Source organism: Hyperolius riggenbachi, chromosome 6 (assembly GCF_040937935.1).
Source record: "Hyperolius riggenbachi isolate aHypRig1 chromosome 6, aHypRig1.pri, whole genome shotgun sequence".
Lineage (NCBI taxonomy): Eukaryota > Metazoa > Chordata > Amphibia > Anura > Hyperoliidae > Hyperolius > Hyperolius riggenbachi.
Window position 1 is genome coordinate 195,938,719 of NC_090651.1, and position 19,086 is coordinate 195,957,804.

The following is a 19,086-nucleotide window of genomic DNA, read 5'->3' on the forward strand; positions in this document are numbered from 1 at the left end:
CTGAAACATGACTTTGATCATGACTGCAAGTGGCTGTGTGGTTATAAAGTTTGTCAAATACCAGTTAGAGACACCATTGTTGTAGCCTGGCCCCCATAAATCATGACTTTCACAATACTGTGAAATATAGGTGATTTATGATATATAGTGACATAGCTACCCAGATGGAAGAAAGACATGTTCATCAAGTTCATCCTCATAAACAACAGGTGTCACTAGTTTGCTGGCAAAAGCCAACAAATAGTTTCCCCCTCCACTACAATCATAATTCCACCTCACACAAAAACGCTATCCTTCCTGCAGTTTCTTTCCTTACTTAAAATACAATCCCACCCTTTCCTTTGACATTTAAAACAATTCCCTTTGTATGCCCTGTATGTATAGCTATCCATGTCTCCCCAATATTAAAAGCAATTCCTCCTGTCTTAGCTGTTCTAGGCATATCCTAGGATAAAACATTACTTCATGCCAGAACATGAAGATTTGACTAGAGAGGATAAAATAAATGTATTGTTAGACAGAAAGAGGCTGCATTAGAGAACTGGAAGGGAAGACTCCTCAGAGAGAATTCCCATTGGTCTCTTAAAAGCCTGATGGTGAGCTCCTGTGGAACATTTAAAGATGCTTTTCTGGGGCTTTCTATACTTTAGAATAGTAAGTGCCTACAACGTGGAGCAATGTGTGTGGCATTGTTCATTGGGGAACCTCAGTCAAGGTATTGAGAGAATAGTGGCATGGAATCATTAATTAAAGGTAGGTATTCATGGTTAATTAAGGATATTACATAGTTACATTGTATGTTTGGTTGAAAAAAATCAAATCGCTTTCGTCGATCGCCGTTGGTAGACTGATGATGGAGCGGAGCTCCGTCACTCAAGCAGGGATGCACCAGCATCGGCGCGTGCGATCACCTGAAAAAAACCACGCCAGGACTTGACGCCTTTTGGTGTTAGGCGGTCCTGGGGCTGCCGCCTTCCTGACGCCTATCGGCATTAGGTGATTGGGAAGGGGTTAAAGAACCACTGTCATGAAAATCTTAAAATTTAATATATATGTTAACATATACAGATAAGAAGTGCATTTCTCCCAGAGTAAAATGAGCCATATATTACTTTTCTCCTATGTTTCTGTCACTTACAGTAAGTAGTAGAAATCTGACAGAACCGACAGGTTTTGCACTAGCTAAACTCCTCATGGGGGATTCTCAGGGATTTCTTTATTTTCAAAATCACTTAGTGAATGGCAGTTGCTCCTTTCAACTGCCAAAAAAAGTGTACAGCGAGCAGGGAGGCTGGCCAGCATCTTTGTATAAATCTTTTTCAGGGAGTGTCTTTATAAAGAATAAAGGCCCTGCTGAGAATGCCCTATGCCATGTGGCTCATTTCACTCTAGAAGAAATGTACGTCTTATTTGTATGTGTTTATACAGTGCTGCCCATAATTATTCATACCCCTGGCAAATTTTAACTTACAGTTACTTTTATTCAACCAGCAAGTAATTTTTTGATGGGAAATAACATAGGTGTCTCCCAGAAGATAATAAGGCAATGTATGTGCAAGAGGCATTATTGTGGAAAAAAAAACATTTTTTCAGCCTTAATTTACATTTTAGCAAAAAGTGTCCAGTCCAAAATGATTCATACCCTTCACAAACTGCCTCAGGCTGTGGGAAAATCCAAAGTTCTATACCATTCCAAACAGGCCAACCTGTTCTAAAGCATCCTAATTACCCTGATTAATTGGGATTAGCTGTTTTAATCAACTCAACAGGTGAAAAACAGCAGCTTTCTGCAGTTGGTTTGTGGACAGTCTTGGCTAAGACAAAGGAGCTCAATGAGGACCTGCAGGCTGCACATTGTGGCTGCTCACAAGTCAGATAAGGACTACAAGGCCATTTCTAAATGTTTTGACGTTCCAGTGGCTACAGTGCAAAGTATTATTAAAAAATACAACATGTTCTGCACTGTGGAAAATCTCAGAGGACATGGTCGGAAGCCAAACGTGACACCTGTGCTGGCCAGGAGGATTGTGTGAAAGGTGAAAAAGAATCCAAGGATCACCACCAAGGCCATCCTGGTGAATCTGGGCTCTGCTGGAGGCAATGTCTCAAGGCAGACAATCCAACGGACACTGCACACTGCTGGGTTCCATGGATGCAGACCAAGGAGGACGCCACTTCTTCAGATAAGGTACATAAAAGCTTGCTTGGCCTTTGCAAATGCTCATCTGGAAAAAGAAGAAGACTTCTGGTCTTCTGTGTTATGGTCAGATGAAACAAAAATTGAATTGTTTGGTCACATTGATGTTTCCTTCATTTGGCTTAAAAAAGTAGAAGCCTTCAACCCAAAGAACACCATCCCCACTGTCAAACATGGAGGTGGGAACCTAATGTTTTGGGGGTGTTTTTCAGCCAATGGACCAGTGAACCATGAAAAAAGAGCAATACATGAGGATTCTCAACGACAACATCAGGCAGTCTGCAGAGAAATTTGGCCTTGGGCACCAGTGGACATTTCAGCATGACAATGACCCAAAATCCAAAGTGGTGAAGAAATGGTTAGCAGACAACAACATTAACGTTTTGCAGTGGCCCGGCCAGAGTCCTGACTTGAATCCAATTGAAAATATGTGGCGTGAGCTAAAGATCAAGATGATTGCAAGAAGACCCTCCAACCTGAAAGATTTGGACCTCAGTCATTGCTAAAGATGAATGGGCAAAAAGCTGGTCTGCAATTATAGGAAGCGTTTGATTGCTGTAATAGCCAATAAAGGCTTTTCTATTAATTATTGAGAAGGGTATGACTAATTTTGGACTGCACACTTTTTGCTAAAATGTAAATAAAAGCTGAGAAATTTTCTTTTTTTTTTCCACAATAATGCCTCTTGTACATCGTCTTATTATCTTTTAGGAGACACCTACGTAATTTCCAGTAAAAAAAAATGACTTGCTGGTTGAATAAAAGTAACTTTAAGTCAAAATTTGCCAGGGGTATGAATAACCACTTCCCGACCGCCTATTGCACAGGGGCGGCCGGGAAGTGGAGGCCGCAAGGACCAGCTCACCCACAGAGGCGGCGGTCCTTGTAGGGGCATGGGCGGAGCGATCGCGTCATCCGTGACGCGATCCTCCGCCGGCGCCTGACTCCGTTCACCCGCCGCAACATCCCGCCGGCCATACGGAAGCGCCGGCGGGATGTTAACCCGACGATCGCCGCATACAAAGTGTATAATACACTTTGTAATGTTTACATAGTGTATTATACAGGCTGCCTCCTGCCCTGGTGGTCCCAGTGTCCGAGGGACCACCAGGGCAGGCTGCAGCCACCCTATGTCGCACCCAAGCACACTGATTTCCCCCCCCCTGCCCCAGATCGCCCACAGCACCCCTCAGACACCCCCCCCCACCCACCCCCCAGACCCCTGTTTACACCCAATCACCCCCCTAATCACCCATCAATCACTCCCTGTCACTATCTGTCAACTCTATTTTTTTTAACCCTAAACTGCCCCCTGGGGACTCCTGATCACCCCCCCCCACCCCTCAGATTCTCCCCAGACCCCCCCCCCCCTGTGTACTGTATACCTCTATCCCCCTGATCACCTGTCAATCACCTGTCAATCACCCATCAATCACCCATCAATCACCCCCTGTCACTGCCACCCATCAATCAGCCCCTAACCTGCCCCTTGCGGGCAATATGATCACCCACCCACACCAATAGATCGCCCGCAGATCCGTCGTCAGATCACTTCCCAAGTGCAGTGTTTACATCTGTTCTCTACCCTAAACACCCACTAATTACCCATCAATCACCCATCAATCACCCCCTATCACCACCTGTCACTGTTACCCATCAGATCAGACCCTAATCTGCCCCTTGCGGGCACCCAATCACCCGCCTACATGCTCAGATTGCCCTCAGACCCCCCTTATCAATTCGCCAGTGCATTAGTTACATCTGTTCTTCCCTGTAATAACCCACTGATCACCTGTCAATCACCCATCAATCACCCCTTGTCACTGCCACCCATCAATCACCCCTGGCACTGCCATCTATCAATCAGCCCCTAACCTGCCCCTTGCGGGCAATCTGATCACCCACCCACACCAATAGATCGCCCGCAGATCCGACGTCAGATCACCTCCCAAGTGCAGTGTTTACATCTGTTCTCTACCCTAAACACCCACTAATTACCCATCAATCACCCCCTATCACCACCTGTCACTGTTACCCATCAGATCAGACCCTAATCTAGCCCCTTGCGGGCACCCAATCACCCGCCTACACACTCAGATTGCCCTCAGACCCCCCTTTATCAATTCGCCAGTGCATTAGTTACATCTGTTCTTCCCTGTAATAACCCACTGATCACCCATCAATCACCCCCTGTCACTGCCACCCATCAATCACCCCCTGGCACTGCCACCCATCAATCACCCCCTGGCACTGCCACCCATCAATCAGCCCCTAACCTGCCCCTTGCGGGCAATCTGATCACCCACCCACACCAATAGATCACCCGCAGATCCGACGTCAGATCACCTCCCAAGTGCATTGTTTACATCTGTTCTCTCCTCCAAACACCCACTAATTACCCATCAATCACCCCCTGTCACTGCTATCCATCAGATTAGACCCCTATCTGCCCCTAGGACACTCAGTCACCCGCCCACACCCTCAGAACGCCCTCAGACCCCAGCCCTGATCACCTCACCAGTGCATTGCTTGCATCTATTCCCCCCTCTAATCACACCTTAAGACACCCATCAATCACCTCCTGTCACCCCCTAGCACACCTACCCATCAGATCAGGCCCTAATTTGCCCCGTGTGGGCTCCTGATCACTCGGCCAAACCCTCAGATCCCCCTCAGACCCCCTCCCGATCACCTCCCCAGTGCATTGATTGCATCTATTTTCCCCTCTAACCACCCCCTGAGACACCCATCAATCACCTCCTGTCACCCCCCTAGCACTCCTATTAGTGTTGGGCGAACATCTAGATGTTCGGGTTCGGGCCGAACAGGCCGAACATGGCCGCGATGTTCGGGTGTTCGACCCGAACTCCGAACATAATGGAAGTCAATGGGGACCCGAACTTTTGTGGTTTGTAAAGCCTCCTTACATGCTACATACCCCAAATTTACAGGGTATGTGCACCTTGGGAGTGGGTACAAGAGGAAAAAAAAATTAGCAAAAAGAGCTTATAGTTTTTGAGAAAATCGATTTTAAAGTTTCAAAGGGAAAACTGTCTTTTAAATGCGGGAAATGTCTGTTTTCTTTGCACAGGTAACATGTTTTTTGTCGGCATGCAGTCATAAATGTAATACATATAAGAGGTTCCAGGAAAAGGGACCGGTAACGCTAACCCAGCAGCAGCACACGTGATGGAACAGGAGGAGGCGCAGGAGGAGAAGGCCACGCTTTGTGAGACACAACAACCCCGGCCTTGCATGAGGGCAAGAAGCGTGCGGATAGCATGCTTTGTACCGCCATGCAGTCATAAATGTAATAAAGATAAGAGGTTCAATAAACAAGGACCGGCAACGCTAACCCAGCAGCAGCAGCAGCAGCACACGTGATGGAACAGGAGGAGGCGCAGGAGGAGAAGGCCACGCTTTGTGAGACACAACAACCCAGGCCTTGCATGAGGGCAAGAAGTGTGCGGATAGCATGCTTTGTACCGCCATGCAGTCATAAATGTAATAAAGATAAGTGGTTCAATAAACAGGGACCACGCGGCAACGCTAACCCAGCAGCAGCAGACGTGATGGAACAGGAGGAGGCGCAGGAGGAGAAGGCCACGCTTTGTGAGACACAACAACCCAGGCCTTGCATGAGGGCAAGAAGCGTGCGGATAGCATGCTTTGTACCGCCATGCAGTCATAAATGTAATAAAGATAAGTGGTTCAATAAACAGGGACCACGCGGCAACGCTAACCCAGCAGCAGCAGACGTGATGGAACAGGAGGAGGCGCAGGAGGAGAAGGCCACGCTTTGTGAGACACAACAACCCAGGCCTTGCATGAGGGCAAGAAGCGTGCGGATAGCATGCTTTGTACCGCCATGCAGTCATAAATGTAATAAAGATAAGTGGTTCAATAAACAGGGACCACGCGGCAACGCTAACCCAGCAGCAGCAGACGTGATGGAACAGGAGGAGGCGCAGGAGGAGAAGGCCACGCTTTGTGAGACACAACAACCCAGGCCTTGCATGAGGGCAAGAAGCGTGCGGATAGCATGCTTTGTACCGCCATGCAGTCATAAATGTAATAAAGATAAGTGGTTCAATAAACAGGGACCACGCGGCAACGCTAACCCAGCAGCAGCAGACGTGATGGAACAGGAGGAGGCGCAGGAGGAGAAGGCCACGCTTTGTGAGACACAACAACCCAGGCCTTGCATGAGGGCAAGAAGCATGCGGATAGCATGCTTTGTACCGCCATGCAGTCATAAATGTAATAAAGATAAGTGGTTCAATAAACAGGGACCACGCGGCAACGCTAACCCAGCAGCAGCAGACGTGATGGAACAGGAGGAGGCGCAGGAGGAGAAGGCCACGCTTTGTGAGACACAACAACCCAGGCCTTGCATGAGGACAAGAAGCGTGCGGATAGCATGCTTTGTACCGCCATGCAGTCATAAATGTAATAAAGATAAGTGGTTCAATAAACAGGGACCACGCGGCAACGCTAACCCAGCAGCAGCAGACGTGATGGAACAGGAGGAGGCGCAGGAGGAGAAGGCCACGCTTTGTGAGACACAACAACCCAGGCCTTGCATGAGGACAAGAAGCGTGCGGATAGCATGCTTTGTACCGCCATGCAGTCATAAATGTAATAAAGATAAGTGGTTCAATAAACAGGGACCACGCGGCAACGCTAACCCAGCAGCAGCAGACGTGATGGAACAGGAGGAGGCGCAGGAGGAGAAGGCCACGCTTTGTGAGACACAACAACCCAGGCCTTGCATGAGGGCAAGAAGCGTGCGGATAGCATGCTTTGTACCGCCATGCAGTCATAAATGTAATAAAGATAAGTGGTTCAATAAACAGGGACCACGCGGCAACGCTAACCCAGCAGCAGCAGACGTGATGGAACAGGAGCAGGCGCAGGAGGAGAAGGCCACGGTTTTTGAGACACAACAACCCAGGCCTTGCATGAGGACAAAAAGCGTGCGGATATAGCAGCAATGCTTTTTGCCGCCATGCAGTCATAAATGTAATACAGATGAGAGGTTCAATAAACAGGGACCGGAAACGCTACACCATCCCAGATGTTCATTGGTCATGTTACTTGGTTGGGGTCCTGGAGTGTTGCGTAGTCATTTCCAATCCAGGATTGATTCATTTTAATTTGAGTCAGACGGTCTGCATTTTCTGTAGAGAGGCGGATACGCCGATCTGTGACGATGCCTCCGGCAGCACTGAAACAGCGTTCCGACATAACGCTGGCTGCCGGGCAAGCCAGCACCTCTATTGCGTACATTGCCAGTTCGTGCCAGGTGTCTAGCTTCGATACCCAATAGTTGAAGGGTGCAGATGGATTGTTCGACACAGCTACGTCATCTGACATGTAGTCCTTGACCATCTTCTCCAGGCGATCGGTGTTGGAGGTGGATCTGCACGCTTGCTGTTCAGTGGGCTGCTGCTGCATGGGTGTCAGAAAATTTTCCCACTCCAAGGACACTGCCGATAACGTTCCCTTTTGGGTACTAGCTGCGGCTTGCGTTGTTTGCTGCCCTCCTGGTCGTCCTGGGTTTGCGGAAGTCAGTCTGTCTGCGTACAACTGGCTAGAGGAGGGGGAGGATGTCAATCTCCTCTCTAAAGTCTCCACAAGGGCCTGCTGGTATTCTTCCATTTTGACCTGTCTGACTCTTTCTTCAAGCAGTTTTGGAACATTGTGTTTGTACCGTGGATCCAGAAGGGTATAAACCCAGTAATTGGTGTTGTCCAGAATGCGCACAATGCGTGGGTCACGTTCAATGCAGTCTAGCATGAATTGAGCCATGTGTGCCAGAGTCCTACCAGAATCCTCATCATCCTCTTGTGAGCGTTGTGATAGTTGTTGTGATGCATCATAGTCGTCACCTTCCTCCTGGTCTGCTTCTGCTGACCATTCGCGTTGAATTGTGGAAGTCCAACGTGCACCGCTCTGGCCCTCGTCAGTGGTGGCATGAAATTCCTGCTCCAACTCCAGCTGTTCCTCCTCCTCTTCTTCGTCATAGCTGCTGGGGCCAGCGTTCCCTGAGGCGGATGGCCTGATGTTGGTACCATCACGCTGATCGTTTTCTCCTTCAGATTCCCCCAGTTGCATCATGACAGCTGTTTCCTTGATTTTTAACATCGACCTCTTCAGTAAACACAGCAGTGGTATGGTAATGCTGACTGAAGAGTTGTCACTGCTCACAAGCAACGTGGATTGCTCAAAATTTTGGAGGACTTGGCAGAGGTCCAACATGTTGGCCCAATCGGATCCACAGAAGCTTGGCAGCTGTCCGGATGCGCCTCGGTACTGCGCCGTCATGTACTGGACCACTGCACTCTTCTGCTCACAAAAGCGTGCTAGCATGTGCAGCGTAGAATTCCAGCGCGTAGGGACATCACACAGCAAGCGATGGTGGGGGAGATTGAAGCGCTCCTGCATCTTGGCGAGTGCCCCCGAAGCAGTACTGGAATTTCTACAATGTTTGGCCACTCGACGCACCTTCAACAGAAGATCGGCCACGCCTGGGTATGTCCTCAGGAACCGCTGAACTACTAGGTTCATCACGTGCGCCAGGCAAGGGATGTGTGTCAGCTTAGCCAACCTTAAAGCGCGAATGAGATTACTCCCATTATCACACACAACCATGCCCGGTTTCAGGTCCAGCGGTGCCAGCCACAAATCCGTCTGTTCCTTTATTCCCCTCCAAATTTCCTCCCCTGTGTGCTGCTTATCCCCAAGGCAGATCAGCTTCAGCAACGCTTGCTGACACATGCCAACAGCTGTGCTGCACTGCTTCCACGATCCTACTGCTGCTGGGTTAGCGTTTCCGAAAGAGGTACAGCTTTGAGATGCGTTGGAGGAGAAGGAGTCAGAGAGGTAGGTGCTGCTGTTGTTATCCAGTGGGAGGGACGGCGGTGCAGCTGTTTGCGGCGTGGGCAACACCCGCGCCGTAGCAGGTGAGGAATCGCTGCCAGGCTCCACAAGGTTCACCCAGTGCGTGGTAAGGGAGATGTATCGACCCTGGCCGAACGCACTCGTCCAGGTGTCAGTGGTGAGGTGAACCTTGCAGGCAACGGCATTCTTCAAGCTTCGGGTTATTTTGCTGACCACGTGCTCATGCAACTCAGGCACTGCAGAGCGTGCAAAGTGGTAGCGGCTGGGAACCACGTAACGTGGGATGGCCACTGACATCATGCCCTTGAAGCTGTTTGTCTCCACCACTCGATATGGCAGCATTTCGCAGGCCAGAAGCTTGGCTATGCTGGCTGTTACTGCCACGGCCCGGGGGTCATTTGCTGGCAATTTCCTCTTGCGCTCAAACATCTCCGACACAGACAACTGAACCGTAGCGCTGCACACGGAAGGGCTGTTGGTTGTTGTGTTTGATGAACACTGGGAGACCTCAAGAGCACTACTCCGGAAAGTGACAGTGTCAGCGTCGTCTGATGTTTGTGAATGTTGTGAACCACGCAATGGCTGGGCTACTGCTGCTGCTGAGGCGGGTCTGGTGGTGAGTCTGGTGAACCCAAGGGAGGCAGTGTTGCTGGTACCCTGTCCTGCCGCGTTTGCCCACAGAGTGGGATGTTTGGATAGCATGTGGCGGCTCATGCTGGTGGTGGAGAGGTTGTTAATACTTTTCCCCCTGCTCAGGCGAGTCTTGCACACCTTGCAAATCGCCATGGTAACATCCTCAGTGCAGTCTTCAAAGAAAGCCCAGACTTTGGAGCACCTGCCTCCTTGCTGGCGATTTCTGCTTCCTCCTCTTTTGCCTCTCACTCTAACTTCCACGCTTGTGGTGCCTGAAATTGCGCGCCGCCTACCTTGTGGCACAAGGCGAACTCGTGCAGCAGTGGGTTCTTCAACAGACTCATCTGTGCTGCTGCTACGACGGCGATGTTCTCATTCACAAATAAAATCTGGGTCTCTGTCCACATTGTCCATACCCTCCTCTTCCATCTCCTCAAACTCGTCATATGTCATTGTGGGGGGCCGCCGCCGTGGAGTAGAGCTCCCCAGAACAACCTCTGCGCAGCTCACTCCAACGTCGTCTTCCAGATCTTGTCGGCCGACCTCCTGCAATTGCAACCCCTCCTGCCCAACTTGCTCTGGGATTTGGGTTTCCGAGTCCTCCTCGGACTCGCCTTGTATTTCAGTGCGCGGTGCATTTCCCACAGTTAATGGTTGTGAATCCGGGCACAACATTTCTGGCTGTTCCTCCATTGACCTTTCATAGGTGGAAGTTTGTTGGGCTGGGAATAGCTCCTGCGAATACCCCATTGTGTCCTGAGGTAATTCATAGGACTGGTTATCTGGCAGTTGTGTGCGTGGTGTCGCTGCCGGTTGTGTCAGCTTTGTGCCCACTGGCTCCTTGTAACTGGCTGAGGACTCGGACCTCGTGCGTGATGTGCTGGTGCTGCTTAACCCACTGCTGGACGCTTGAGAGGTCATCCAAGTAATTATCTGGTCCTGTTCTTTTGGATTTGTGAGGGTTGTTGTCCTGGACAACATGGGCGGTATTGAGTGGGTTTTCTTGGGTGCTCCCCTGTGGCCTGTACGTGAACCGTCAGGGGAAACACCTCTTCCCTTGCCCCTTCCTCTTTCACCGGATTTCTTCCTCATTTCACTTATCCTTACAGTACACGCTGACTGGCAGCAGTACAGTCGCAGTACAGAAATGCTATACAGTACCACTATTCCCAGCAGCGACACAGAGCACAATGCTATACAGTGGCGGGTGAGCGGTGTACTACTGTTCCCAGGCCCAGCAGACACAGAGTGGAAGTAAACACAATGCTATATAGTCTGGCTGAGCGGTGTACACAGAGTGGCAGTACACACAATGCTATATAGTCTGGCTAAGCCGTGTACACAGAGTGTCAGAAAACACAATGCTATATATAGCGTGGCTGAGCGAGGTGCACAGTGGCAGTACACACAATGCTATATTAGTCAGGCTAAGCCGTGTACACAGAGTGTCAGAAAGCACAATGCTATATATAGCGTGGCTGAGCGAGGTGCACAGTGGCAGTACACACAATGCTATATTAGTCAGGCTAAGCCGTGTACACAGAGTGTCAGAAAACACAATGCTATATATAGCGTGGCTGAGCGAGGTGCACAGTGGCAGTACACACAATGCTATATACAGCGTGGCTGAGCGAGGTGCACAGTGGCAGTACACACAATGCTATATATAGCGTGGCTGAGCGAGGTGCACAGTGGCAGTACACACAATGCTATATTAGTCAGGCTAAGCCGTGTACACAGAGTGTCAGAAAACACAATGCTATATATATAGCGTGGCTGAGCGAGGTGCACAGTGGCAGTACACACAATGCTATATATATAGCGTGGCTGAGCGAGGTGCACAGTGGCAGTACACACAATGCTATATATAGCGTGGCTGAGCGAGGTGCACAGTGGCAGTACACAGAATGCTATATATAGCGTGGCTGAGCGAGGTGCACAGTGGCAGTACACACAATGCTATATTAGTCAGGCTAAGCCGTGTACACAGAGTGTCATAAAACACAATGCTATATATATAGCGTGGCTGAGCGAGGTGCACAGTGGCAGTACACACAATGCTATATATAGCGTGGCTGAGCGAGGTGCACAGTGGCAGTACACACAATGCTATATATAGCGTGGCTGAGCGAGGTGCACAGTGGCAGTACACACAATGCTATATATAGCGTGGCTGAGCGAGGTGCACAGTGGCAGTACACACAATGCTATATTAGTCAGGCTAAGCCGTGTACACAGAGTGTCAGAAAACACAATGCTATATATATAGCGTGGCTGAGCGAGGTGCACAGTGGCAGTACACACAATGCTATATATAGCGTGGCTGAGCGAGGTGCACAGTGGCAGTACACACAATGCTATATATAGCGTGGCTGAGCGAGGTGCACAGTGGCAGTACACACAATGCTATATATAGCGTGGCTGAGCGAGGTGCACAGTGGCAGTACTCACAATGCTATATTAGTCAGGCTAAGCCGTGTACACAGAGTGTCAGAAAACACAATGCTATATATATAGCGTGGCTAAGCGAGGTGCACAGTGGCAGTACACACAATGCTATATATAGCGTGGCTGAGCGAGGTGCACAGTGGCAGTACACACAATGCTATATTAGTCAGGCTAAGCCGTGTACACAGAGTGTCAGAAAACACAATGCTATATATATAGCGTGGCTGAGCGAGGTACACAGTGGCAGTAAACAATGCTATATATAGTGTGGCTGAGCGAGCGGTGTACTACTGTTCCCAGCAGCGACACACAATGACTGGGGGGGACACTGGCTAGCGTGGCTGGAGAGCGAACTACCCTGCCTGCCTACCCAAAGCTAAACCCACAGACAAATGGCGGAGATATGACGTGGTTCGGGTATTTATTTACCCGAACCACGTGACCGTTCGGCCAATCAGAGCGCGTTCGGGCCCGAACCACGTGACCCGTTCGGCCAATCACAGCGCTAGCCGAACGTTCGGGGAACGTTCGGCCATGCGCTCTTAGTTCGGCCATGTGGCCGAACGGTTTGGCCGAGCACCGTCAGGTGTTCGGCCGAACTCGAACATCACCCGAACAGGGTGATGTTCTGCAGAACCCGAACAGTGGCGAACACTGTTCGCCCAACACTAACTCCTATCCATCAGATCAGGCCCAATACAACCTGTCATCTAAAAGGCCACCCTGCTTATGACCGGTTCCACAAAATTCACCCCCTCATACACCACCTGTCATCAAAATTTGCAGATGCTTATACCCCTGAACAGTCATTTTGAGACATTTGGTTTCCAGACTACTCACGGTTTTGGGCCCGTAAAATGCCAGGGGGGTATAGGAACCCCACAAGTGACCCCATTTTAGAAAAAAGACACCCCAATGTATTCTGTTAGGTGTATGACGAGTTCATAGAAGATTTTATGTTTTGTCAAAAGTTAGCGGAAATTGATTTTTATTGTTTTTTTTTCACAAAGTGTCATTTTTCACTGACTTGTGACAAAAAATAAAATCTTCTATGAACTCGCCATACACCTAACGGAATACCTTGGGGTGTCTTCTTTCTAAAATGGGGTCACTTGTGGGGTTCCTATACTGCCCTGGCATTTTAGGGGCCCTAAACCGTAAGGAGTAGTCTAAAAAACAAATGCCTCAAAATGACCTGTGAATAGGACGTTGGGCCCCTTAGCGCACCTAGGCTGCAAAAAAGTGTCACACATGTGGTACCGCAGTACTCAGGAAAAGTAGTATAATGTGTTTTGGGGTGTATTTTTACACATACCCATGCTGGGTGGGAGAAATCTATCTGTAAATGGACAATTGTGTGTAAAAAAAAAAATCAAACAATTGTCATTTACAGAGATATTTCTCCCACCCAGCATGGGAATGTGTAAAAATACACCCCAAAACACATTATACTACTTCTCCTGAGTACGGCGGTACCGCATGTGTGGCACTTTTTTTACACCCTAAGTACGCTAAGGGGCCCAAAGTCCAATGAGTACCTTTAGGATTTCACAGGTCATTTTGCGACATTTGGTTTCAAGACTACTCCTCACAGTTTAGGGCCCCTAAAATGCCAGGGCAGTATAGGAACCCCACAAATGACCCCATTCTAGAAAGAAGAGACCCAAAGTTATTCCGTTAGGAGTATGGTGAGTTCATAGAAGATTTTATTTTTTTGTCACAAGTTAGCAGAAAATGACACTTTGTGAAAAAAAACAATTAAAATCAATTTCCGCTAACTTGTGACAAAAAAATTTAAACTTCTATGAACTCACCATACTCCTAACAGAATACCTTGGGGTGTCTTCTTTCTAAAATGGGGTCATTAGTGGGGTTCCTATACTGCCCTGGCATTTTAGGGGCCCTAAACCATGAGGAGTAGTCTTGAATCAAAAATGACCTGTGAAATCCTAAAGGTACTCATTGGACTTTGGGCCCCTTAGTGCAGTTAGGGTGCAAAAAAATGCCACACATGTGGTATTGCCGTACTCGGGAGAAGTAGTATAATGTGTTTTGGGGTGTATTTTTACACATACCCATGCTGGGTGGGAGAAATACCTCTGTAAATGACAATCTTTTGATTTTTTTTACACACAATTGTCCATCTACAGAGTTATTTCTCCCACCCAGCATGGGTATGTGTAAAAATACACCCCAAAACACATTGTACTACTTCTCCCGAGTATGGCGATACTACATGTGTGGCACTTTTTTGCACCCTAACTGCGCTAAGGGGCCCAAAGTCCAATGAGTACCTTTAGGATTTCACAGGTCATTTTGAGAAATTTAGTTTCAAGACTACTCCGTCCTCACGGTTTAGGGCCCCTAAAATGCCAGGACAGTATAGGAACCCCACAATGACCCCATTTTAGAAAGAAGTCACCCCAAGGTATTCTGTTAGTAGTACGGTGAGTTCATAGAAGATTTTATTTTTTGTCACAAGTTAGTGGAAATTGATTTTTATTGTTTTTTTTTCACAAAGTGTCATTTTCCCCTAACTTGTGACAACAAATAAAATCTTCTATGAACTCACCGTACTACTAACGGAATACCTTGGGGTGTCTTCTTTCTAAAATGGGGTCATTTGTGGGGTTCCTATACTGTCCTGGCATTTTAGGGGCCCTAAACCGTGAGGAGTAGTCTTGAAACGAAATTTCGCAAAATGACCTGTGAAATCCTAAAGGTACTCATTGGACTTTGGGCCCCTTAGCGCAGTTAGGGTGCAAAAAAGTGCCACACATGTGGTATCGCCGTACTCAGGAGAAGTAGTATAATGTGTTTTGGGGTGTATTTTTACACATACCCATGCTGAGTGGGAGAAAGACCTCTGTAAATGGACAATTGTGTGTAAAAAAAATTAAAAAATTGTCATTTACAGAGATATTTCTCCCACCCAGCATCAGTATGTGTAAAAATACACCCCAAAACACATTATACTACTTCTATTGAGTACGGCAATACCACATGTGTGGCACTTTTTTGCAGCCTAACTGCGCTAAGGGGCCCAAAGTCCAATGAGCACCTTTAGGCTTTACAGGGGTGCTTACAAATTAGCACCCCCCAAAATGCGAGGACAGTAAACACACCCCACAAATGACCCCATTTTGGAAAGTAGACATTTCAAGGTATTCAGAGAGGGGCATGGTGAGTCCATGGCAGATTTCATTTTTTTTGTCGCAAGTTAGAAGAAATGGAAACTTTTTTTTTTGTCACAAAGTTTCATTTTCCGCTTACTTGTGACAAAAAATAATATCTTCTATGAACTCACTATTCCTCTCAGTGAATACTTTGGGATGTCTTCTTTCCAAAATGGGGTCATTTGGGGGTTATTTATATTATCCTATAGTTCTAGCCCCTCATGAAACATGACAGGGGGTCAGAAAAGTCATAGATGCTTGAAAATGGGAAAATTCACTTTTTGCACCATAGTTTGTAAACGCTATAACTTTTACTCAAACCAATAAATATACACTGAATGGGTTTTTTTTTTAATCAAAAACATGTTTGTCCACATTTTTTGCGCTGCATGTATATAGAAATTTTACTTTATTTGAAAAATGTCAGCACAGAAAGTTAAAAAAAATCATTTTTTTGCCAAAATTCATGTCTTTTTTGATGAATATAATAAAAAGTAAAAATCGCAGCAGCAATCAAATAGCACCAAAAGAAAGCTTTATTAGTGACAAGAAAAGGAGCCAAAATTCATTTAGGTGGTAGGTTGTATGAGCGAGCAATAAACCGTGAAAGCTGCAGTGGTCTGAATGGAAAAAAAGTGCCTGGTCCTTAAGGGGGGTAAAGCCCCCTCAAGTGGATAATTATGGGCAGCACTGTATATATTTTAAACTTTAAGATTTTCGCAACAGTGGTCCTTTAACCAGTTCTCTACCCAAATACACACTTTATTTCCTAGTCCCTGTATCCTCAGCTTCTGGATATCGTGTGAACAGTGTCAAAAGCCTTTGCAAAGTCCAAGTACAAAGTCCAAGTTCAAGTACTCATCTACTGCTTTCCCAAGAACTACATTTTCATTCACCACTTCATAAAAGCTGAGTGTGTGAGTGAGACAGGACTTGTCTTTAGTAAAACCTTGCTGTCAAACTGAAATAAGATTATTCTGTGCTACATAATTTTGTATTCTACAATAAGTACAAAAAAAGCACATTTTACAACAGTCAACAGAATCTTTTTGATAGTTTGCCATTTATTTTCAGTGTCCTTGCCCTGTAATGTAATATCCCAGTCTACCAGTCTTAGCAAGTCTCTGAGCTTCTTAAAATTAGCCTTTTTAAAATTCCTAGTTTTAGTTATCCCCTTGTTCACAACAGAGGCGGCCTTAGAGTATGCAGGGCATGGGGCGAGTATCACATGCGGGGCCTAGAGCCATAAGTGTAGGCCATATACCATATCGCTACGTTCATGGGCTTGTAGCCTTTAATGCAGTATTCCTTATTATTATTGTTGTTTGAAAACAATTATGTCAGGTAAAGGCCACTAAGCCAACCAATATAAATACAAACATTTGCGTGGTGGTTTTAAGTGTGGGGGTGGGGGAGCTCATGCTTCAATTAATTTGGAAATTCTAAGGTTCATGTTTCACAAAATTCACATTGTTGTAGTAACTTTTGTCTTGCAAAATTCAGCAAATTCAGCAATCATGAGGCCCCCAACATGATCAACTCAGCAATCATGAGGCCCCCAACAAGACAAATTCAGCAATCATGAGGCCCCCAACAATACAAATTCAGCAATCATGAGGCCCTCAACAAGACAAATTCAGCAATCATGAGGCCCCCAACAAGACAAATTCAGCAATCATGAGGCCCCCAACAAGATAAATTCAGTAACCATGAGGCCCCCAACAAGACAAATTCAGCAGTCATTAGGCACATAAATAGACAGCATTTCACATAAATAGGCAGAATGCCCCCATAATATGGTAGACACCTCTCACCTGGCAGCAGTTCCCCAAAATACACTAAATCTGACAGCAGTGGTTCCCCAAAAATAGGTAGCCCCAGGTCTATAGGTGTCCCCAGAATAGGTGGCCAGTGGTATTGATGTCCCCAGAATAGGTGGCCAGTGGTATAGATGTCCCCAGAACATGTAGCCAGAGGTATATGTGCCCAGAATATGTAGCCAGGGGTATATGTGCCCAGTATATGTAGTCAGGAGTATATGTGCCCAGTATATGTAGGCAGGGTTATATGCGCCCAGTATATGTAGGCGGGTGTATATGTGCCCAGTATATGTAGGCAGGTGTATATGTGCCCAGTATATGTAGTGGGGGGTATATGTCCCCAGTATATGTAGCCAGGGGTATATGCGCCCAGTATATGCTGCCAGAGGTATATGTCCCCAGTATATGTAGCCAGAGGTATATGCGCCCAGTATATGTAGCCAGAGGTATATGTGCACATTATATGTAGGCAGGGGTATATGTCCCCAGTATATGTAGGCAGGGGTATATGTGCCCAGTATATGCAGCCAGAGGTATATGCACCCAGTATATGTAGCCAGAGGTATATGTGCCCAGTATATGTAGTAAGGGGTATATGTGCCCAGTATATGTAGGCAGGGGTATATGTCCCCAGTATATGTAGGCAGGGGTATATGTGCCCAGTATATGTAGTAAGAGGTATATGTCCCCAGAATATGTAGGCAGAGGTATGTGTCCCCAGTATATGTAGGCGGGGTAAATGTGCCCAGTATATGTAGCCAGGGGTATATGCGCCCAGTATATGTAGGCAGGGGTATATGTCCCCAGTACATTTAGTCAGGGGTATATGTGCCCAGAATAGGTAGCCAGGTGTCGCCCCAGCAGGAGAGGAGCAGCGCAGAGAAGAGGGAGAGCTGTAGGATCAGCGGTGGGGAAGGGGGGCCGTCTCCCCCCCTTCCCTCACCTTAGGGGGCTCTCCCTCCCTCGCTCTCCCCTCCAGAACTAATGTGCGGTGGCTGGCAGAGGGGCGGAACTTACCTGCATCTGCTAGCAGGCGCCGGATGGATGTGCCGCTAGTCTGGTCTGGTCCAGACCAGAGCAGCGGCTGCGGCACCAGAACTTCCGGTGCTAGAGCGAGAAGGAGGTGAGTTCCGCCCGCTGCGCCAGCCACCGCACATTTGTTCCGGAGGAGAGAGCGAGGGAGGGAGAGCCCCCTAAGGTGAGGGAAGGAGGGGGGAGATGGCCCCCCTTCCCCGCCATCCGCACAGCTCTCCCTCTTCTCTGCTCCCCTCCTGCTGAGCGAGTGATAGGCGGCCCGCAGTGGCAGTGCGCGGGGCCTCTTCAAGCACGGGGCCTGGGGCGATTGCCCCACTTGCCCCCCCCCAAAGGCCGGCTCTGGTTCACAACATTATTGAGTAGTGGGTCAAATGTTACTAAATGTTATTCAAATACTTTTTTCATCTTTATGCTTTTATTTCATTTTGTACTTTTTGTGGAAACGTGTAAAGGGTTCATTAGTAACCCTATACCCAATATTCTTGGGGGGCAGGCATAGGGGTTTCTCTTGTTAAAGAAGACCCTAAGATTTCACCATGAGCCACCTAGGGCCCCTACATTCTCCTGGGCACTGGAGGTGGGAAAGAGATTCTTGTTCATGGACTGCATACCTCCCAACTTTTTGAGATGAGAAAAAGGGACACTTAAGCCACGCCCCTGGCCACTCACCATGATTTTAGTCATGTCATGCATACCACAAAGATTTCATAAGAAACATATGTTGTTTTATAATTCAAACCACACTGGTCCTTTCTATCCTAGTTCATTTTCCTTCATAGTAACATTTTAAAATTAGTAATATATCAATTTAAAGGTTGGGAATAAAGTTTAGAGTCAATCAAACACATGTTTATTATAGAAATATATATATTTA

At 47.5% G+C, this 19,086-nt stretch overlaps 1 protein-coding gene across 2 annotated transcripts in view; it reads left to right on the forward strand.

Moving 5' to 3' along the window:
* Positions 1-19,086, forward strand: part of ROBO4 (roundabout guidance receptor 4) — a 1,158,575-nt gene that overhangs the window by 763,002 nt on the left and 376,487 nt on the right. The window lies entirely within an intron of this gene.